Source organism: Ambystoma mexicanum, chromosome 4q (genome assembly GCF_040938575.1).
Source record: "Ambystoma mexicanum isolate Mex_15411 chromosome 4q, UKY_AmexF1_1, whole genome shotgun sequence".
In the NCBI taxonomy this organism is placed as follows: Eukaryota; Metazoa; Chordata; class Amphibia; order Caudata; family Ambystomatidae; genus Ambystoma; species Ambystoma mexicanum.
The window spans coordinates 498180092-498201440 of NC_090928.1; positions in this window are offsets into that span (position 1 = coordinate 498180092).

The following is a 21349-nucleotide window of genomic DNA, read 5'->3' on the forward strand; positions in this document are numbered from 1 at the left end:
GAGGGGCTCCCACACTCCTTTGTAACCCTGTCATATATATATATTCAAGGGCAAAGCTTTAGTTGCAGGGACGTTAAGGTGAGAGCTTAATGCAACAAAACCCATGAACTTCAGCTAAAGCCACATTAACTTTGCACCCCTCTTGCGCAGCCTATGACCACAATGATGACCTCCAAGATCACATCACCGATGACATCACTAATTACATGTTGTATGAGAACACTGATGACTTTACAAATCACATCACTAGTGACAACACTAATTACATTGAATATAACTGATTACATCAATAATGGAATTAAACATAACCTCACTTATACATTAGCTCATGAAAAGTGTGATTGCCTTAATAACAATTTAGGCCATGGACTTGGCCATGACAAAGGTTGGGGTCACTGGCCAGTACCAAAGGCCATAGCTAGTGGTCAGTTAGTATTCAAAAATAACTATGTGCATGGTAAAAAGCCATGCATAGTAGCCCATCACTGTTTTAAAATATACAGTGGGCAACGTTGAAAGCTGTAGTCAGTGGCCATGGCTAAAGGCCATAGCTAGTGGCCATTAATATGTTAGAATATACGGTCTGCACAGGAAAAGTCTGTGACCACTGGCTAGTATTATGTTAAAGACCATGGCTAGTGGCTGGTTAGTGTATATAATATGCAGTGTGCACTGCTGAAGGCCATAGCTATTTGCTGGATAGTTTAGTATAATACACAGTGGGCACGGCCTAATGCTATTACTTATTGCATTTTATTATTTTAAAATATACAGTGGACAAGGCCAAAAGATGTACAAACTGCTCAAGGTCAAAGGCCATGGCTAGTGGCACATTGATATGTTATAATATATAGTGGGCACAGCCAAATATTGTGGCCACTGGCCAGTATTGTGCTAATGTCCATAGCTAGTGCCTGATCAGTGTATATAATATACAGTGGGCACTGCTGAAAGCTCTATCCACTGGTAAAGGCCCCAGTCTATGGTTGGTGGCCTGTTAGTGTTTTAAAATATACAGTGCACATGGGTGAAGACTGTGACCAGTATCCATGACTGAAGGCCATGACTAGTACCCATTCATGTGTTAAAATATATTTGGCCATGCACACTGACCATTGCTGAAAGCCATGCTTAATTCTGTTTACAGTTGTAATGTAATTAGTGATGTGATTAGTGATGTGATCTGTGATGTCATCAGTGTGGTACCGGACTGCGCGACAGGGGGTGCAAAGTTAAGGTGGCTTTGCTAAATTTCAGGGGTTTTGTTGTGTTAAGTTCTCACTTTAACATCCCTGCAACAAACGTTTTTTCCTTGAATTTCAAAGGTTTTGTTACAATGATTGCTCACCTTAATGTCCCTGCAACTAAAATATTTTCCTTGAATTTCAAGAGTTTTGTCATTCCATACACAATTGACATTAATATTACAGACAATTGGGCTAGTGAAAACAATGATTCATACATGTGTAGAAAGTAAAATACGTGTGTTGCCATATTCCCCCAAATAACCCTGTTCTTAAAAAGCTTTCTTTGCATATTTATTTAACTTTTAAATGTGTTTACATTTATATGTACTGTTGATGAATAGAAAGTTATTAAAGTGTTACAGTAAGTGTATACAACCGCTATACTCAATGTATCCTAAAATAAATCTTTACAAGTCTGGCCACATATATTTGTACATATGTTTTTTGTTTTTGCAAACGGTTTTATTGCCATAGCTACCAAGGATGCATGCGCGGCTAAATTAAGAAAAGACTAAGGGGGTTTTACCTGTGGCTTCCACAGGGGATAACAGCAGCAATAATGAAATACATAACGATATGTAGGTTTTATTAACACACACTCTATTGAAATGATCAATTAAAGGTCTTTGATCCATATATTCAATATGTGTTTTTGTTGTCTGTTTTTATAACTGATAAATTGGCCCTAAAAAGGACCGTTTTGGTAGATAAGGAAAAAAGAGGTAGGGTTCGTACATACAACAAAAATGTATTTATATTTAGCACATTTGTTTGTGTTTTTTGTCTAAAGAAGAGGGTAAAAAATTAATTGACACTTAAAAATATACCTAGCGTTGTCAATTGGCCGTATGATCTGAAAGAGCCTTGCCAAAGCGTATAGGGTACCACCTCCCACCTCAATCAAGCGGTGACAGGTTTTGCATATCACGATTAAGTTAGAGAGATCAGGTGCACACACGATGGACTGAGGTTGGGTGTTACTTGGTGGAAAATAGCTAGCAATTGTGTTGAAAATATGTGGCGCAGATGATAAATACTGCTGTGCTGATCTTGCTCCATGTGCTTTGACCTTATGTTTCACATGAGCCTTCTCATATATTTCATCCACTTCATCCCAATGAATGTGGACAAGATGTTGAATGAATGTGGATGTTTCCAAGCTTTGCGACAGCTTGTGTGAAGGTCCAATCTGCAAAACCTTACAACAAAAATTGCACATAACCTCTGCAATCTCCTTTTTGCTGTGTTGGTCCTTTATGTGGAAATATTGCCAACTGTCCGAATTAGGGGGTAATTCATAGAATCCGGTGCACAAGTGGCGCACGCTGCTGGCGCACAGAGTGCGCGTGCGGCAGTCTGCGCCAGCCAAAACCCATTTAGGCACACAGCGTATTCATGGATTTTTACATGCATAAGCAGCTGTGGCGCAGAGTGGCGCAGTGACCCTGCAGCAGTGCCAGTTACGCCCCAACCCCGCCCCATGCGCCAAAAACATCACACAAATCCAGTACATGGCGCAAAGGCCAGTGGACCAGCATACAGCCCCCCAACCACGAAAAGGCTTGTAAAACACCCTGCGCACGCCCCAGAATACATGTACCCCACTCACGCCAAGCCCATCGCGTGTAAAACTCCCCGCGCACCCCTTGGAATACACGTACCCCGCTCGTGCTAGCGATAACGCATGTAAAACTCCCCGCGCACCCCTCGGAATACACATACCCTGCTTGCGCTAGAGACAACGTGTGTAAAACTCCTTGCACACCTCTCGGAATACACGTACCCTGCTTGCGCCACCAAAAACATGTGGAAAAAGGCCCCCCTGTGGAGTGGACTGCCTGCGGGGTATGAAGAGGGTGGGTGGGCTGCCTGCGGGGCATGCCCAGGGTGAAGGGCTGCCTGCGGGGCATGCCCAGGGTGGATGGGCTGCCTGCGGGGTATCGGGAGGGTGGATGGCCTGCCTGCGGGACATGCCCAGGGTGGATGGGCTGTCTGCGGGGTATACCCAGGGTGAAGGGATGCCTGCGGGGCATGCCCAGGGTGAAGGGCTGCCTGCGGGGCATGCCCAGGGTGGATGGGCTGCCTGCGGGGTATACCCAGGGTCAAAGGCTGCCTGCGGAGCATGCCCAGGGTGGATGGGCTGCCTGCAGGGTATGCCCAGGTTGAAGGGCTGCCTGCGGAGCATGTCCAGGGTGGATGGCCTGCCTGTGGGGTATGCCCAGGGTGAAGGGCTGCCTGCGGATTATGCCCAGGGTGGATCGGCTGCCTGCGGGGTATGGGGAGGGTGGATGGGCTACCTGCGCGCATTCTGAGGGTGCGCGTGTAGTTTCACACGCTATTGGCCTAGCGCGAGCGGGGTACATGTATTCCGAGGGGTGCGTGTGAAGTTTTGCACGCGATAGGCCTAGCGCGAGTGGGATACGTGTATTCCGAGGGGTGCGTGTGAAGTTTTGCATGCGATAGGCCTAGCGTGAGCGGGGTACGTGTATTCTGAGGGGTGCATGTGAAGTTTTGCACGCGATAGGCCTAGCGTGAGCGGGGTACGTGTATTCCGAGGAGTGTGTGTGAAGTTTTGCACGCGATAGGCCTAGCGCGAGCGGGGTACGTGTATTCCGAGGGGTGCGTGTGAAGTTTTGCATGCTATTGGCCTAGCGCGAGCGGGGTACGTGTATTCTGGGGCGTGCGCGGGGAGTTATACACGCCATTTGGCAGTGTGGGCCCTCCCTGGTGTGCCCCTTCTGCCCTCCCCATGCCCTGCAGGCAGCCCCACCACAGGGGACCACCCTACACCCCTGAGCATGCCCCGCAGGCAACCCATGACCCCAGTCCATGAACCGCAGGCAGCCCAAATGGCACCATGCACTTGGGAGCCCTGTCACATGTCCCCCAACCCCACCCCCAGTGACGGGCACCTGCCAGCAGGCCCCGACTCATGCACAAAAAAACATTCCTCCATGGTGAAAAGAAATTGTAAAATCAGGTCCACAACTATATACAATGTAGAATTAAAGGGTCCATGTGGCCAACAATCCAAATGAAACCTAAGAAAAAACCTACCTAATGATGAACTATTAACAAAAAGGTGGGGCATAGTCCATGTGCCCCAAAGGAAAAAAGAAATACAAAGGAAACCTACAACTACATAACTATTTACAAAGGTGGTGGGCTAGTCCCACGGCTCACTGTTTGATGTTCTGGCCCAGGGCATCATTCAACTCCATGTCGATGTTCCGGAGGTGGGCCTGTTCCCTGGACTCGAGGTCTCGCAGGGATGCAGCCATGGAATACCTCAAATCCCTGCGAGTTTCCTCGAGGCCCTCCACCCGCCTCAAAGCCTGGTGCATGGAGTTCTCTGCCCTGAGCAGCCTGAGCCGTGCCCTCTCCGCCTGCCGTCTCTCTGCATCTATCTGCTGGCCCAACCACTGACACATGGAAGACACTCCCAGTCCGGGTTCCTCCTGCCCCATGGCCGATGCCTGCCCCGGGCTGTTGATGGCTCCTGAGCCATGATGCCTCTCACGCTGAGCCTTCTGCTGCCTCCGACGCAACTGCCTCTGCCACCACGACGGCATCGGGGCTGATGGAATCCCCCAGCGCCGTCGTGCACATGCCCTGCCTGATGATGCCGGCACATCCTCCATCCGCTGGGGTCCAGTTGGTGAGGTGGCCACCCCTGCTGGACCTCTGACTCCGGACTGCGGCACGGATGGGATCTCCACCTGGCTGGCAGTGTTGGTTGGGGCAGATCCACAGGGGGCCCTGGTGGCATCTGGGCCGGAAGACGGCACGGAGAATGACTGGTGTATAGTGTGCACAGAGGAGGAGAGGGCTGCAAGACTGGCCGACACATGGAGGAAACCCCCGACCATGGCCCCTCCCAACAGGCTCACGTTGGCACACAGCTCTTCGTGATGACATGCATGGTCCCCCCAGGAACCACACACGTCATCACGAATGTCACGTGTGCGCAATGCGACACCAATCAGGACGTACTCCATCCGGTCACGGGTCCCCTCGTCTGCAGGTAGAGGAGTGCCAGATAAAGTGGACCTCCCCCCTACCTGCGGATGGGCCTGGGACAGGGGATCCCTGCTAGTTCAAGGTGATGCAGTCACAGTGTCAGGGACAGAGAAATGCACAGGCACCTCCGCGGCGACCTGTGCTGCCTCCTGCCCCTGGACTGCACCACTTGCACCAGTGGTACCACCCCCACCAGACCCCATTTGCGGCTCTGTAGCGGCCTCCTCCTCCTCTATACACACCACCAACCTGGATGGCTCCACACCATCTTCCGCCGTAGCAAGCCCATGTGGCGGCGCATCCGCCCCTTCCGCTGCAGCCGTAGTGGCAGACGCAGCACCAGTCCCCTCACTCCCAGATGATGGAATTTCCTGGGAGGCTGACTGGGCCTTGCGTCGCTGGCTGGTGGAGGCATCCTTGCCACTTTCATCCACAGCGCCGTCTTCGCCCTCTTCTTTAATCGCCGCTGTGTAAAGGGTGACATTGAACACAAGCATCAGGGTACTGTACAATAGTCCCCTAGACAGAAAGCAATAGCACATGAGTGGCACTGTCAAACGTCACTTCCATCATGTCTCCCAACAACACATGGGTCAGTGCAGGCAACACACATGCAGGAACCGGCATGGCACATGCAACAAAAACTTGCATCCATGTCCACCGCACCGTAGATACATCCAATGGTGGGCTGAAACTCACATGCATCATGGGACATGCTGATCACATGCACATGCATCACCGGATGGTCATGCATCTGGCCCTGTATGCCCACAGACACAGTGGATACAAGGATGAGTAGGCTGTATCAGTGATTCAACACATCGTCACGGACATGTGTCATGCATCCATGGTGCACACACTACTCTGACACACGGACATGTACATCATGCATGTCCATGACAGCAGCACACATCTATCACACCACAAACATGTCAAGGTACACACACAGGCATGCATACATGTGTGCATTCCGCATGCTGCTTAGCATGATGCATTGTAACACATACACCATCCATGTGGGCCACGCCGGACTAAACTCACATAAAGCACCGTCATTTTCCTGCACACACACATCCATACATGACCCATGTCACACATGCAGCCGATTAGCTCACTACCACCACGCTTTAACATGCACTGTTTCAAACGTGAATGCATGGGCACTTACCACTCGACTCCAGACGGGCCTGCATCCTGAGGATCTGGTGCTGAAGCACTGGGTGAATGCGCTTCAGGACCCTCATCTGCTGGGTGGTAAGATGGGCCCGGTGCCCCACTGCATCCGCTGCCTCCAAGAGACATCGGGCCTTCTTGAGGGTCCTGGATTTGTAGTCCTCCCAGCGCTTCCGGACGTGTTTGATGTCACGGGGTGCAACCCCCCCGCGTTGATGGCACCCACTATGTCATCCCAGATCCTCTCCCGTCCTTCCTTGTCGGCCTGCGATGGTGTGAACTTGCTCCACCAGGATACGAACTTCCTTGTCACTGAAGCTGATAGCCCTCTGCCTCTCTGGCTGGGGGTCACCAGTGGTCTCTGGTGGTGTTTGCCCCGACATGGCGACCCCCAAGGCAGGTGTGGGTGGGCAACTGGGTCCTAGGGCTGGGCTGTGGAGTGATGGAACACCAGTGGGGAGTCTTCAGTTCCAGCAGGGGTGGTCACAGCAACTGGACCCCTGCAGATGGCAGATGTGCAAGCGCCAAATGGCAGGGCATGGTGGCAGCAGGCAGCCAGGCAGCAGCAGTTGGCTCATGGGAGCGTGCTCGGAGCTCTGGGGGGCAGGAGAATGGCCTTCAGGTCAGGAGCGTGGTCTTCCGTGTGTTGTCGCGTTGCCAGCTTGATACGGAGTGATTTGGCACGTGAAAAAAATGCACATCGCTGTGTAATTGAAAGAAAGGCCCTTAGCGCGTAAGCGTGTCTGTGACGTGACACGCGCGGGCATTCCTCTGGCACGGGTTGAAGATCCCACGTGGGTTTCCATCGCTGTACGTGCTTTTCGTGGGAAGTGGTGCGTGTGTTTTCCAGGCATTGGGGTTCACACACGATTACTTCACAGCGGGTGGGTGTTGGCTACGTGTTCTTCTTCTACACGCAAGGCAGACGGTGAGTCGCACACGCTATTTTTCCCACTGCGGGTGTCCACGTTTGTCGCGTACCCCTTTTTTTATGGCCATACTAGCCTACATGTTGATCGCGTACGTATTTTGTGTGTTCCTGGCTGCCACAGCGTACTGCATGTGTTTTTTTACATGCACATGGACAACAGGGGTTGCTTATCTCTTTTTCTTGCTTTTCTGGGATGCCTGTGTGTTGCGTGACACGTTTTTTCTCCTAGGGGACCACAGAATGGGACATTCATCGCAGCTGTATATACGTGTTTTTTGTTTGCGCACATTTCTGTAATGCGCAGGGACGCTACCGCCTGCCTTCATGTGGCGGACGTGTTTAGGCCTGTGCGTATGTTTGGCCGTGCGCGGGTTTCCCCTTTTCGATTCCATGAATAGATGGGGTTCGCATGTGTGTGAGCGTTCCGTGTGCTTCCCAGCAGTGCATCCCCAGTTACGCCCTTATTTTCACGCGTTGTTCCCCGTTCCGCGTGTTACGCCCCGTGTTCCGCCCCCTTTTTGGTGTGTGCACTAACGTTGTGCGCTTTCCCTGTGCGCCTTGCGCACAACATTCTGGATGTTGCAATGACGTGTGCGCCCTTGTGCGCCACGCACGGATTTGGTGCACATCCCGTGGGAAACACACGCAGGCACTTCCACGAATCGCATGCATGCTCGTGCGCTTGCTTTTTCACGCATGCGCCGGCTTGCACCAAGATTTTCGGCGCACATTTGTTCCATGAATCGCCCCTTATTATTTTGCACTTTGCTTCTTCTGCAGTGGTAAAACTGAAGCTACCCACACCACCTTATTACCACTGCTGGTCGTACTCATTTTCAAATGCAGGACCATGGAGGAATAATACATTTTGTAAAAATACACAACACAAAAAGGACTCTGCCACTTAATATAAAAAACTTAAAAATAAAAAAATAACTAGTTTAAATAACAAAGAATGACAAAGCACAAGACAAAGGACAAAGTATAGGAAGAGAAAGGTAACAAGGGAATGGATAAATCAAAGTACTGCTTTTAAAAAATCCTGAAGGCTTACAAATACGTTCACCCACCAAGAGATAAAAGGTAATGACAGAAAACAGGAAAAAGAAGCTTCAGAGAGGTATATAACTGTAGCTAAGCGATATAGAGAACAAGAATGTGTTTTCTGTATGCACGGGTACACCCAAGCACAATGACATGTTAGGACCTAAATTATTGACCTATCACCTAAATCAACGGGAAGACGCGCCTGCACATAGCTCTAGCCACGTCGGGGAAAGGCCCAATCAATATGACAACTGCATTGACGTACCTACGCGACTTCATGCCTATTTTTAACAGGTAATCGGATCATGTAACAGTTTTGCTTTTCCACTTTATCTTGAATGTGTTCATTTTTCTAATGTTATCCAAGTAGACAGTTTAAAGTATAATTAGTACCCGACAAGGGATAATCAGATTTGCTCTGCGAGTGGCTACAATGGAAAGAGAGAAGGGACTACTTGGCCTCCCTTCTCTGTTTCCATGGCAGCTATTTTCTTTGTTTCTTAATAGCCACCATGGAAAGGGAGAAGAGACTATCAGGCCGATTCATGGAATTAATGTGCGCTGAAAATATTGGCGCAAGCATGCGAAAACGTGCGATTCACAGTGAAAGAGCGGAAATCGCAGTGCAAGTGCGAATATCGCAGGGAAACCAGCGCACATCTATTCATGGAAGTCCGTGCGCAAGTAAAATCTGGGATGTGCGCTGAAAAAGTGCGCAGCGCACGCCGGCGCACAGGTCATCTAAAGGCGTGCGCTAAGGCCACAGCGAAAGCGCACATAGCGCGGTGCACATAACAAAAGTAGGCGGAACACGGGGTGTGACACGCGGAATGGGGAACAACTCGTGAAAATGTGAGCTTCACGGGGGTAGTACAGGAGGCAAGTGCGCGGAACGCCCCCACACTCGCCTACAAAACGTATTCATGGAATCGAATAGGGCAAAACAGCGCACGGGCAAAGATGCGCACAGGCCCAAACACGTCCGCCACACGAAGGCAGGCGGTCGCGTCCTGCGCATGAAAAAAATGAGCGTCAAAATGTGCGCCCACAAAAAGCAGGTATATACAGCTATGTAGAATGTCCCATACTGTGGGCCTCTACGACAAATGACGTTCAAAGGGGTATGCGAAAAACACGGACACCCGCTGTGTGAAAAATAGCATGTGCGTGTATTTCGGGGGTGCGCAGGAAGTCCTACATGCTATTTGCCCTGGGGGAGTGGGGTACGTGTATTACAGGGGTTCCCGTGACGTTTCACATGCGATTGGCCTGGGTATGTGTATTTCAGGGGTGCGTGGGAAGTTTCACACGCGATTGGCCTGGGTATGTGTATTTCAGGGGTGCGCGGGAAGTTTCACACACGATAGGCCTGGGTATGTCTATTTCAGGGGTGCGCGTGAAGTTCCACACGTGATTGGCCTGGGTACGTGTATTTCAGGGGTGCATGTGAAGTTTCACACGCGATTGGCCTAGGTACGTGTATTTCAGGGGTGCGCGGGAAGTTTCTCAAGCGATTGGCCTGGGTACGTGTATTTCAGGGGTGCGCGTGAAGTTTCACACGCGATTGGGCCTGGGCGAGCGGGGTACCACTCACCGTCTGCCTTGCGTGTAGAAGAACGCGTAACCAACATCCACCCGCTGTGAAGTAATAGCGTGTGAACCCCAACACCTGGAAAACACACACACCGCACCCCACGAAAAGCACGTACAGGCCCGTGCACGATACGTCGCAGACGCGCTTACGCGCTGAGTGCCTTTGGTCCAATGAAATCACGTATGCGTGCTGACGCACCTGCGCGCTAAGGGACTTTCCTCGTATTACACGCTGACGTGCAAGAATTTCACGTGCCAAATCACTCCGTATCAAGCTGGCCACGCGAAAACACACGGAAGACCACGCTCCTGCCCAAAAGGCTGAATTACTGCCCCCCAGAGCCCCGACCAGCCTCCCACGAGCCATCTGCTGCTGCCTGCCTGCCTGCTGCCATCGTGCCCTGCCATTTTGTGCCTGCACATCTGCCATCTGCAGGGGTCCAGTTGCTGTGTCCACCCCTGCTGGAACAGAAGACTCCCGACTGGTATACCATCGCTCCAAAGCCCAGCCCCAGGACCCAGTTGCCCACCCACGCCTGCCTCGGGGGTCGCCATGTCGGGGCAAACACCATCTGAGACCACTGGCGACCCCCAGCCAGAGGGGCAGAGGGCCACCAGCTTCAGTCAGGAGGAAGTTGGTGTCCTGGTGGAGCTTGTCCTGGGGCATTATGATGCCCTCTTCGGATCATCACGCGCCAACAAGGAAGGACGGGACAGGGATCTGGGACGACTTTGTGGTTGCCATCAACGCGGAGGGGGTGGCAACCCACAACATCAAGCAAGTCAAGAAGCGCTGGGAGGACTTGAGGTCCAGGACCCTCTTAAAGGCCCGGCGCCTCGTGGAGGGGGGCCGTGGCCACATGAGTACCATCCAGCTGAGGGTCCTGGAACGCGTACGCCCAGCTCTCCACGCCCAGATCCTTGAGAGGCAGACCCATCTGGAGTTGAGCCGTAAGTGGCCAAGCATTGCTGTGTGAGACAGGGCATGTTGCAGTGTGCTGGTTGTCTGATTCTTGCCTGTATGTGTTACATAGGCCATGTACGTATGTGTGTGTGCAGGGACATCATGGTCATGCATGTGAGACCAGTAATGTGTGAACCACATGGTTGGTGCATGTGTTTAAATGGGAGCTCTATGCGGAATGGACACATGAGAGCATGCCAGTTTCTGTTCCTGGACATGGGTGGGGGTGAGGGATGGGTGCTGATGCCATGTACATGTATGGTGTCCATGTCTGTGTGTCTGACCTGCGTGTCTGTGACTTGTGTATCCCATGGATGCATGACACATGTCTGTGACAATGTTCAGATTCACTGATGCAGCCTAGTCATCCTTGTATCCACTGTGTCTGGGGTGTACTAGGCCAGATGGATGAAACTACGGTGAAGTGTGTGCATGTGATAGGCATGACCCATGATGCTTGTGAGTTGCAAACCAACATTGTATGTTTCAAGAGTCCTTTGGACATGTATGCTAATGTCCATAGCATGCGCCATGCCTGTTACTGAATGTGTTTTCCCTGCACTGACCCATGTGTTGGGGAGGGACATGATGGAAGTGATGTTTGACAGTGCCACTCATCTGCCATTGCTTTCTGTCTAGGGGACCATTGTACAGTACCCTGATGCTTGTGTTCTATGTCTCCCTCTACACAGCGGCAAGTGAAGAAGAGGGCGGAGACGGCGCTGTGGAGCAAAGCGGCGGCAATGCCCCCACGGCTGCAGCGGAAGGGGTGGGTGAGCCCCCACAGGGGCTTGCAACGGCGGAAGATGGTGTGGAGCCATCCAGGTTGGTGGTTTCCACAGAGGAGGAGGAGGCCGCTACTGAGCTGCACATGGGGCCTAGTGGGGGTGGTACCACTGGTGCATGTGGTGCAGTCCAGGGGCAGGGGCAAGAGGCAGCACAGGTCGCCATGGAGGGGCCTGTGCATGTCACTGTCCCTGACACTGTGACTGCACCACCATTCACCAGCAGGGATGCCCCATCCCAGGCCTGTCTGCAGGCAGGGGGGATGTCCATGTCATCTGACACTCCTCTACCTGCTGACGAGGGGACCCCTGGCCGTATGGAGAAGGTCCTGATTGGTGTCGCGTTGCGCACGGGTGTCATTCGTGATGACGTGCATGCTTTCCGGGGGGAGCACACACGTCATCATGAAGAGCAGCGTGCCAATGTGGCCCAGTTGGGAGCGACCATGGTCGGGGGACTCGTACATGTGTCGGCCACTCTGGCGACCCTCTCCTCCTCTGTGGAGGCTATGCGCCAGTCGTTCTCCATGCCGTCTTCCGGCCTAGATGCCACCAGGTCCCCCTGTGGACCTGCCCCGACAAACGCAGCCAGCTCGGTGGGGCTCCCATCCCTGCCACAGTCGGGAGTCGGAGGTCCAGCAGGGGTGGACACACCAGCAACTGGACCCCAGCAGATGGAGGATGTGCCGGCATCATCGGGCAGGGCACGTGCATGACGGTGTCGGTGGATTTCATCAGCCTGGATGCCGTCGTGCTGGCAGAGGCAGTTGCGTCGGAGACAGCAGCAGGCTCGACGTGGGAGGCATCATGGCTCGGGGCCATCTACATCAGAGGGGCAGGCATCGGCCGGAGGGCAGGAGAACCCTGGAATGGCAGTGTCTTCCGTGTGGTAGCGGTTGGGCCAGCAGCAGATAGGTGCAGAGCGGCGGCGGGCGGAGGAGGAACGGCTCACAATGGTCAGGGCGGAGAACTCCATGCGCAGGGCGCTGAGGCGGGCTGAGTGCCTCAAGGGTATTCGCAGGGAGTTGGAGCTGGAAACCGCCCTATCCCTGCGAGACCTCAGGGCCAGTGAACATGCCCGCCTCCAAGCCATTGAACAGGAGTTTGATGATGCCCTGGCCCATGACAACAACCAGTGAGCCGTTGGACTTGCCCGCCGCCATTGTATATAGTTCATTAGTGTTAAGCTTCCTTTCTTTTTTTCTTCCCTTTGGGGCGCATGGACTATGCCCCACATTTTTGTATATAGTTGTTTATTCTGTAGGCTTTTTTGATAGGTTTCATTTCTTCAGTTGGGCTCATGGACCCTGGATTGTTCATCTGTATATAGTTCAACATTGGAAGCTTCTCTTTATTTATGATTTCACCATGGAGCAATGGTTTTCACTTTCTTTTTTCCCTTGGATTTGCTTTGTTGGACTGTGACTTTGGACACCATTTCTTTTGGATTTCTTTGGATTATGATTTCGTGTTTTTCATTCTTTTACGGACATGCAGTTTTTCTTTTTAAATTCCCATTGTTGTTTGTTTGATTTTAATTCCATTCATGTTGTGTTTAATACATATTTTTCTTCATACTTCGATGTGTGGTATTGTCTCATTGGTTTCATGCATGTAATGATATGGGTTTTCACATTCACTTGCAACCATTGTGTGTGTGTGACGGACATGTGTTCATTTACATACTTGCCATTGGGGTTGCATCATGTAATTGGCTTTTCTATGTGGCTGGATGCAATACTTGGTTGGGTCTTTGTGCTGGGTAGACTGCCCGTAAGGGCCATGATTGAGGATTGTCATGAGCTGGGTGCAGGGGGACATGAGTGGGGGCCTGCTGGCAGGTGCCCCTGCCTGCTGGTGGCTGGGGGTGCAGGGGGACATGTGTGGGGGCCTGCTGGCAGGTGCCCCTCACTGTTGGGGATGCAGGGGTGCAGGGGCACATGAGTGGGACATGAGTGGGACCTGCTGGCAGGTGCCCCTCAATGCTGGGGGGTGGGGGTGCAGGGGCACATGAGTGGGACATGAGTGGGGGCCTGCTGCCAGGTGCCTCTCACTGCTGGGGGCTGGGGGTGCAGGGGGACATGAGTGGGACATGAGTGGGGGCCTGCTGGCAGGTGCCCCTCACTGCTGGGGGATGGGTGTGCTGGGAGACATGAGTTGGTTATCATATTGCAACGTGACATGTGGCTTTGCTGGGGGGCATGCCCATGGTGGATGGGCTGCCTGCAGGACATGATCAGGGGTGCATGGTAGTCCCCTGTGGTGTGGGCTGCCTGCAGGGGACGTGGAGAGGGTAGAGGGGACACCTGGGAGGACCCACACTGCCAATTCACATGTTGAACTTCCCGCGCACCCCTGTAATACACGTACCCAGGCCAATCGCGTGTGAAACTTCCCGCGCACCCCTGAAATACACATAGCCAGGCCAATCGCGTGTGAAACTACCCGCGAGCCCCTGAAATACACGTACCCCGCTCCCCCAGGCCCAATCGGGTGTGAAACTTCCAACGCACCCTTGAAATACACGTACCCAGGCCAATCGCGTGTGAAACTACCCACGAGCCCCTGAAATACACGTACCCCGCTCCCCCAGGCCCAATCGCGTGTGAAACTTCCCGCTCACCCCTGAAATACACGTACCCAGGCCAATCGCGTGTGAAACTTCCCGCACACCCCTGAAATACACGTACACAGGCCAATCGCATGTGAAACTTCCCGCGCACCCCTGAAATACACGTACCCAGGCCAATCGCGTGTGAAACTACCCGCGCACCCCGAAATACACGTACCCTGCTCCCTCAGGCCCAATCGCGTGTGAAACTTCGCGCGCACCCCTGAAATACACGTACCCAGGCCAATTGCGTGTAAAACTTCCCGCGCAGCCCTGAAATACACGTAGACAGGCCAATTGCGTGTGAAACTACCCGCGCACCCCTGAAATACACGTACCCCGCTCCCCCAGGCCCAATCGTGTGTGAAACTTCCCGCGCACCCCTGAAATACACGTACCCAGGCCAATCGCGTGTGAAACTACCCGCGAGCCCCTGAAATACACGTACCCCGCTCCCCCAGGCCCAATCGCGTGTGAAACTTCCTGCGAAGTTACCGTGAAACCCGTAATACACGTTCCCCGCTTGGCGTTTGCTGTTTGGCAGTCTGGTAAACTGGTCCAGGATTGGCGCAGCCCTTTGCGCTGGATTGGGGATTTTGATGGCTTTTCCTTGCGCAAGGGCGTTCTTGGGGGCGTAACTGGCGCTGCTGCAGGGTCGCTGCGCCACTCTGCGCCACGGCTGCTTTTGGAGGCTAAAATCCATGAATACGCTGTGCGCAGAAATCGATTTTAGCGCACGCGGCTGGCGCAGACATTCACACGGGAACACTGTGCGCCAGCCGCGTGCGCCAGCCGCGTGCGCCACTTTTGTGCGATTTTCTATGAATTACCCTGTATATGTAGTCCCGTCTCCCATTTCATGGTGGCCATCTTCTTTGTTTAATTTAGTTTTTACTGTTTTAAATGTCCACCATCAAAAGGGTGAATGGACTTCATATGCCTTTTCATGACGAACATCTTGGTTTTTCTTTTTTCAGTTGCGAAATGGCAGAGTATCTTCCATCCGAATAAAGACACAATTAGCACCCCGGGATAAAGTGGATGAACACTTCTGGCAGATTAATTGCATCAGAAATAAAAGATCCTGCAAACTCCTCCCGCTCATCCACGTGGTACTGCTGGAGATAGGAACAGCACATCTGTAGACACTTCATGATAACCCTACTCTATGAACATCTATAGCATTTCTGATAACTCTTCTGATAAGTTCTTTCAAGACTCTAGGCCTCATTACAGGGTTGCCGGTAAAACCCGCCAGTAGGTCAGCAAGTTACCGGCAACCCTGTAACACGGTTTCCACCGCCTGACTTCCCCGGGCCACCAGGATACTATGGCAGGCGGCGGAAATGGTAAGTCCCCATTCCTGTGGAGTCCCATAGGTTTACATGGGAATGTAGTCACCGAAGCACTGGCACTGTTGCTAACAGTACCAGTGCTTCAGTGAAAACACTGCTGGTAGGGGCCTGAACTCCCAGCAGATTAGGCCTGCCGGGAGTTCCATGCCTCTTCCGGCAAACTCTTTGTTTGTTAGTCCGGAAAGCGTGCCAGTACGTTTCTACTAGATGTGTTGGGACCAATTAAAAACATACCATCAGAAGGAAAATGGACCCAGACACTCTCATTTATCCCTGGTCATTAGAATGGAAGCCACCATTGAGTTTGTTAACTCAACATCAAGCATAGACACACTGCCTTTTGTAAATCATTGTGCTGCAATAGAAACACCAATGCGTTTTTTAAGTTTCCAATATCTATAAATTGTTACCAAATGTTCTTATCTTTTTTTAACAACACCATTTAATAAAACAAACAAAGAATCTGCAATGTCACACTTCACACCTAGAGTGATGACATTTTCTTCCAAATTGAGAGGTAAATTCACAACTGTGCCTCTAACACCTTGCACTAATAACTTTTAGGAAAGTTTGACATCTTTGTTTGCAAACTACCAATAACTTCAAAAAGGATGAACAGTTTGCAATGCAATCCTTTCAAACATGTTCAGTTATTAAAGCACAACAGAGATACCAGTCACTCCCATGCCGTTTAACACACTTTTTGGAGGAATAATTGTTTGATTATAACACCCAACACAGTGGGCCTCATCACGAGTTGGGCGGTAACACTGGCGGTATTACCGCCGGCGGTATTAGCCCTACCGCCAAACCCCCCGGCGCTATTAGTGCCGGATCACGGGTTTGGCGGTAATGGAATTCCCCATTCCCCACTGAGCCCATTCGGGAATGCCCCATTCCCCATTGGGCTCAATGGGGAATTTTCGCGCTCTTACCGCCGGCGGATTTCCCGCCGGCGGTAATAGCGTGAATTTTCAGCAGATTTCCCCCCAGCTCAGAGCTGGGGAGAAATCCGCCAAAGCCCTGATTTGGCGGGCCCTTAAATCCGGCAGTATTAGCGCGACCGCTGGATTTAAGGATTACCGCCCACCTCGTGATGATGCCCAGTGTCTACCAACATAAAGACATAAAGTGCTTCACTTGGGTCAAATCATTCTTCGACAAACAAATACAGATAAAATTCTTTTCAAACATCTTCTACACTGTGTTTAAGTTTCTCCTTAATATAAGCTAGTTGCACTTGAGACTTATAAAAAGAGCGTCAACAAGATACACAAACAATATCAGGTCTTTCAGTAGAAGACAACTCAAACATTGCAATACATTTCTTTATACCATTTAAATATCAGATCTTTTAAAAGCATAGGATCATCATTTCCACTTCTTGGTAGCTTTTACACCACCTCCCAAAGCTACCCATTGGTGGCATAGATCACAGATACCACTCATAACTTAGATATTGGCAGATGTTCAAACTGGAACATGTAGTCGAGGGTTCTTTAACTGTTGGTGACGTCCCTCATATAGAATTGATTTAAGTTCTCCCAAGGCATGGATAAGATTAGGAATATTGCCTAAAAACATTCTGAGTTCTCAAAGTATGCACATGACCTCCTCCTCTATAAAATAGCAAACCTTGAAAGGGTGAACAAACTTTGTATCCCATTCCATGGCAGAAGTTGTTTTCAGTTGCAAAATGCTGGTGTGTTTTCCAACCAAATAAAGACACTATTACTACTCCAGTCTAATGGGCCACAGTCCTAATAGCAATAAGCCCAGAGCCAGGGCGGCTTTCCTGCATCATGTAATGGCCAAGGTTCTTTTCTAAAGCCATCACGTTGGGCGGACCTGTAACCAAAAATTATTGTGTTACAATATTTTCTGGAATCATATATGACTGTATATTACTTTATGAAATGTACCAGCCCTGACAAAAACCTAATTTGTTAAGGTCGAAACACATGTTGGCAAGACCAAGCACAATATGAGAGTACTATAATGTATTAAATATCAAGTTAAAAAAACTAAGGACTCACATTCAATGTTTGAAATAGAAATGGAGTGGTAGGCACATTGGATAGACCCATATGTCTTTATAGTTCTTAAAAACCAAACTAAGCAAACCTTAAAAACTTCAAATAAGACAAGACAACACCTAAGCACACAAAATAACACACACAGATACAATTATGTGCTGTATCATCCACATAACAATATGATTATTGAACAGAAAATGTATGTTTAAGGATGCGGCTGTGAATATAATCGTGCTTACGGGCACAACCAAACAAATGACGAAAAAGCGTTGATGCACCTACACACGTGCTTTTGCGGTTATACAAACGTCCTTCATGGAAGGTTGCTGTTAGCCGTGGCTATTCGCGAAACCTAGTAATTAAAAATGTATTTCCACTCCACCCAACTCAATACAAGTGTCCATAACACACATACAAGCCTCCCTTCACTCCCCATGGGGATCCTCCACTCCTCTGGTGTTTTCCAATCCCCCAAAACACTCAATGCATCTTCATGCAACTCCACCCAAAATGTCAGACAGCTGTAGCTACCACACACCCACAAGCACACCATGTTATATTTGCCCTAATATAGCTGCAGCTGCACAGGGGGCCACATCTACCCGTGGGTGCAACGTTGTGCACTGGATGGGTGTTGTATAGCCACAGATAATTACAACAGTACCATCAACCAATTACAAACTACAAAAAACACACATCATACATACCTGCTCATAGGAACTACTAGAAATTCAAACTGGGAATCATTTCACTGGAAACAGAGAAAGACTGCAGATACCATGGCTTGTTTGACAACTGTGTGGCTGATTGGAGACAGTTTGCTGCTTTGCTTACTGGCTTTTTGTGCGAAACTAAATCTTAACATGGACTTTGGTTTGAGAGGATTTACAATTAAATGGTTGCGATTGTGGGTAGTGCATTGATTCCACGTTTTTCCAAAATTGTTCAGATTGAGAAGTACAGGACAGCCAAACGTTATAATAATTCATTGTGGAGCTAACTTGAGTTTATTTATGAATACTTACCCTATTGAAAACTTGATGTGTTGCATCCATTAACTATCACTATTTATGTACACAAACCTTAGGAAGTCCTATTTTTCAAGTACACTATAAATAGCTTGGCTGTATATCAGCCCGAGATAGTGTGCATGGTAGGGAACTTTACTTTTTTGCACTACATACATTCACGGCTCATGTGCCAGGGTCATCATTTCTCCCCTGCAACTCGAATCACACTACGTACGATTAAGGTTCTTTCTAGTCCCAATTACCTCCATTAACCTCAGGTGTGCAGTGCATAACCCAACATTAGATTCTTTTCCGATTTGACTCAGAGGCAAAAATGAAGGTGGGCCACCAGATTTAATGGTAAAATTGAGAAATCACAGAGAAATGTTAATTAAGTCATTTCAGCATTCATGAGAGACCACAACCAATTATGGATTTCAAACAACAACATACAGTTCTACATGGATAATTTCTATAGACATGATGGAGTACACCTAACCGATGAAGGAAATGCAGTGTTCCTTCATAACATCAAAACAGTACTCCAAATGTGCTAAACTACTACACTCAGTGTACCCCAAAACAGTCATTTTAAGGACTATTTATCACATATAAATACACAAATACAATGAAATAATAATGAAAAACATGTTTTTATTGTACCCGTAGCTTCAGTACATTGACTTTTATTATAAATTGTAAGTTAAAGGGGGGGCTCACTTCAGGTTTTAAAGTACAATACAACTTAAAAGATCAAAGCAGTACAACACAGCTCATGTAGTAATGTAAAGTAGCTGAAGTAAAACAAAGTAGAGAATAATACATGACAGTAAACTATGTAGGGAAACATTTAAAAGATACAAGATATAATTGCATGAGTGACAATACACAGACCAAACTACAGTGTATGGGGCATCTAAAACTAGAGTAGGGTGGCTCCTTTTTGTAATCATTTTTTTAAACTATTTTCTTCTGTTTATCTCCAAGCTCTTGTTGGATATGAGTGAACCACCAGGCAGGAAAGGGCTACTGGGAGTCCCTGAATATAGAACTCATGGGAGGCCCAAAACCTCCCTTCTTTGCCAAAATGAATGCAGCAAGAGCCCAAGCAAACAGAAAGTTCAAACTGTAGTTTTATTCTGGCCATAAAACACAAAGGGAGCTGCACCCGGAAACAAATCCAAACACTATCTCACTCAGAGCCTGGCTGCAAGCTCTTTTCTAAAACACAGTGCCCTGCTGACATCACAGCTTGGGTCAGTTCCCAGAACATGTCTCACCCTCTGATTGGGTGCTGAGTGATTGGCCACATATAGCTCCCTTATAGAAATTATTTTCACTGGGCCTACGTTGTCAGAGGGCTGATCTGGCTGTTTCCACATTACCTCATTCTAAAATGTTGCATTGTGAAGGTCTTCCCATCGGTTTAGCTGATGCCCCAGCCCTGAGACATAATTCCCTCTCAGCTCGAATGTATCTCCCCAAGTAAAGGTAACTGTTTTCTTTATGCGTCATAATTATGCTTGAATCAGCACTGCGTTTTGAGTGCACTCGCTTTCAAATGCAATATGCAGGTGTTCTTGTTACGCTGTTGTTGCAAATCAAGTCTTGGCTTTATGAAATTTTCTTTCATTCTCAAGACAGGTCGTTGGCTTGCTGTCAGGCCCACTGAGTCATGTGGCCTGTCTCCATACTCTTGGTTTTTCCAGCTTGGAATTAGCTGTATTTTATAAGAATTATTAATGCTCTTGAGTTCATTGTCATCCACAGAAAGAATGTTATCTGTTACACAATATTGGCTGAGAGCTGGGATTTGCGAGGTTCATTCCTGTTGTCCGCATGGATTCCAACGCTGCTGGTCTTCACTGAGACAAGTGTATTTGATTGTAATGTTCCTGAAGCCAGTCATGGCTCCCACTGTGCCTTTTAGATACATGAATTAATTAGTTATAGCGCTGTTAGGTGGTCCAGATGCTTTTGCTTTTCCATAGGGTTAATTCATGTGAGCATCTGCAAGCCTTTAAATAGGAACTCGTGTTTTGTATATTCTGCATGGCAGTAATGCTGCATTGAGTCTAGTGTAGCATTTCTTCTTAGCGCTTTTAGTCAATACTGTCAATTGAAGTGTCTCTACTAGCACCCAGAAGCTCTTCATCCACTCTGGGCAAGGTTTTGTCTCGCTTTTAGGTTGCCGTGTTGGTGAAGTAGGCATCTTTCAGCATTTTTGTCACCCATGGGTGCACTAGGGACTTGTGCAAAATGGTGAGTGCGCTCATTATTCTTTCTGCTCTTCTGCCTGTTAATGTGTCTGGGGGAAGGGGAGCAGGTATAGATTTAAGCCTCCCCTCTTCACTCTCATCTGTACAAAAGTCTGAAAACAAACAGTCAAAATAGATAAGACTCCCAAATACCTACTGTGTCACTGACCATGGCCAGTGATTTTTCACCCCCGACGTCACTATACCTATAAAAATAACTTTTAAAAAGAAATAAAACACTGACACCCCAAAATGTATTGTCTCAGGTACGGAACTACACTTACTCGTATGTAGTCCTTCCTAGCCCCGATATAGCTGC